At 33.5% G+C, this 3,140-nt stretch overlaps 1 protein-coding gene across 30 annotated transcripts in view; it reads left to right on the top strand.

Annotated features, from left to right (window-relative positions):
- The window catches only part of Nrxn1 (neurexin 1), a 1,104,407-nt gene that overhangs the window by 484,521 nt on the left and 616,746 nt on the right, over window positions 1-3,140 (top strand). The window lies entirely within an intron of this gene.

Here is a 3,140-nt window from a genome sequence, read left to right on the forward strand (position 1 = left end):
TCTCTCTCTCTCTCTCTCTCTCTCTCTCTCTCTCTCTCATTCTTGGGTAACAAGTTTCTGCAGTGTCAAGGGAAGCTTTTCCACAGTTTGTAAGCCTAGGCAGTCTTGGAAAACTGGAACAAAACAATCATCTTAAAAGAAGACATTTTTGGTCACATTCCTAAAACATGTACTTTCTTAGCAAATAAGCAGTGATTGAAGGTTAATATGGAGGCACAGGCTCTAGGCTCCATACTCCTCTTCCCTTACAAAGAAAGCAAGGGATAAAGAAAAAACTCAAGGAAAGAAGCATTTAATTCTGGTTTTCACCTTTTATTTTAGGGAAAAAATACATATCGAAGAACAATTCCCAAATACTGAGAATTAGTTAAATATTATATAATCAACCTTGACATTAATGGCAATCAACGAAAGAATGAGAACTCCAAAGACAGAAAGCAAGCATAAGTCAAACCTCTATTCTAGAATTATATGAAGTAGAGGTTGCCCTCTATGTTTGTATGAAAAAATAAATTCTATAGCTATTCCAATGGTTTTCTCATGCAGCAAAACTTATTTAGTCAAATAATCTTTGCATTGTGATAACTCTCTTTTTATGAAATGTCCATTTACATATTAATAAAATCTTCATATACTTAGTAGTAACTATAACATTTTAATTTCTAAAATTTAGGACAGTTTCACTAACTATAGCTGTTATATAAGATAAATTTAAATAAATACAAATGTAAATTAATATGACCTTTTTTCAAATAAATGAACAATAAATGTACTCTAATTTACTTAAAAGCATGGCAGCTCTTCAGTACTTACTCTTATATCTGCTAGCTATCCTATTATGTGATAAGCATTTCTTGGAAATGAACTTTTTTTACCTTAAAATAAAATCACAGTCCAATTTTTAGTTTCATTTATAACTGGCTTATTTATTGTGCATATTTCTATGTTTCTAAGCTGAACTAGAATAGATCTGAGGAAAGTTATTTTTGAAACATTCTTTAAGAAATATATTTGTTAAACTTGTGAAAATCTTTTACTGTGTTCTGAATATAATTATGTAATTGAAAGATAGACTATTGTTAAACTGTATGCTTTTCCCATTGAAAAATAGTTGCATCAGAGGTATTTATCCTGATCTGTCATAAATGGGTACAATCAATATCAAAATGCAGGAGTTCCAATGTTTTTGTAGCTCATTTAAACTTCATTTATTTACTTTCGCAGATCAGCTTGATGACATTTAGCCAGGAATGGAACAGGAGATGAGGAATTTGTTAACTGTGAAATTTATAGTAGAACCAAGGAATTGTGATGAAGAAATGTCCCTTTAGGCATTTTTTCTAATTCCCCAAATGTCAAAACTTCCCACAAACAAAATGCATATCTACTTACTGTTTCATAATTAAATTTGAAGATTTGGGCTCCTGTAGTACCTAAGCCAACTAGCTTCTTTTTAACTAGGAATTACCAACTACTGGTCTCAGGTCCTTTTGCTCTCTTAGGCCATACATATTAAGTTCAAATCAATTGAAAAAAAAATGTGCCCAGTTATCAGCTTGTTGAATTACTCAAGGTCTCCAGCCTTAGGACTTACCATATTCCATACTTCTATACATTAAAACAAGGGGCATAGATATGTCATATCTTTGTGAATAAAAGTGTTTAAAACTGATGGAGTTGCTTTTCATTTTTCATAAGCTCATCTACCAGAGTAAAAGTCCCACAAAATGTGAAAAAATAACCATTTGGTCAGTCATATTGGCACACATCTTTAATCCCAGAATTTGAGAGTCAGAGGCAGGTGGGTCTGTGAGAGTTCCAGGACAACCTAGCCTATAGAACGAGTTCCAGAACAACTAGAACTAAATAGTGAAACTTTGTCTCAAAAACAACAACAAAAATAACCCTTCAGCAAATATATGGCAAATTGTTACTGTTCAAGCGTTGAGCAAGAAGAAGTGGCATACATTCTCCCAGCTATGAGATACTGTTAAGCTTTCAAATTCATTCAGAAGATGATAATGACAATATAATATTGATAATAGTTATTATCACGAGAAACCAGCATACAGCAGATGTTGTTTTAAGTGATAGGAATGCATTAAGCTCCTTTGTATATGAGTGATTTCTCCTATTCGCATATTTTACAGATCAGAGTAGAGACAGGCACCTGGAAACATAAGTACTTTGCCCAAGTTCCCATCAGGGTAGCTGCTCCAGATTAACAGAAATAACATTTTTTCAAAAGTACAAAACAGAAGCAGAAAGGAAGATTTTGGGTAACAATTTCATCAACTGAAAAACATAAACTTAACGTGGCCTGTTTCTCTGGTGGATGTTTATAAAATACTTTTCTTCAGCTGTTAGTGTTCAGATTTTGAAGAACAGGGATGCCAAGGTTTATATTTGATTTTACATTATTTACTCAACATCTTTTTAATAGGAAAGATTTTTTTTTAATATTTTAGTGAAACACTCTGTGACTGCTCTTAGTTCTCAAGGCAAATAGTCCTATATAAGTCATTCTGAATCATCGTCAAGACTATAAACTTGACTGAATTGAAGAGAACTTAAGGAGAAATAGAACAAGGATTTTAGTTACCTGATTCAGCTGACCATTCAACTTGTTTTCTAGGATGACTGACTAATCTGTCACCAAGTCCAATTGTTACTGTACTAATCCTCACCAGTAGGACAGACCAAGGGCAGTTCTTGGGTTCCCTACCATTTAATGAGTCATGCCATTAAATGGAGATAATATGATGAGAGTGATTTCAACTTTTTCTTGTGTGTATATTCATGAATATATAGCTTATTGAAGTACATAAGTCCCTGAGATGAGAGGACCCATGTTGAGGAAAGTGTTGTCCAGTCCCTAGGTTTAGATTCTTCATTTGGAGCAAGAGCCTCATGTTTTCAGTTTGTACGAAGCCTGCAAATTATGTAGTCTGTTATGCCCATGGTAATATAGAAAGTAGCAAGAGTAAAGGAATGATTTACATGTCTAATTTCAACTTGCAATTACAGCTTCCTGCTGACTTAGAGGAGAAGTGAAAACAGTAAAGCCTCACTCTCCCAGCTCAGTACAATTAGACAAAGGCAAAATGGAGCCACTTAAGGCAGAATTGATGTGCTTTTTT

This window comes from Mastomys coucha, unplaced genomic scaffold (assembly GCF_008632895.1).
Source record: "Mastomys coucha isolate ucsf_1 unplaced genomic scaffold, UCSF_Mcou_1 pScaffold6, whole genome shotgun sequence".
In the NCBI taxonomy this organism is placed as follows: Eukaryota; Metazoa; Chordata; class Mammalia; order Rodentia; family Muridae; genus Mastomys; species Mastomys coucha.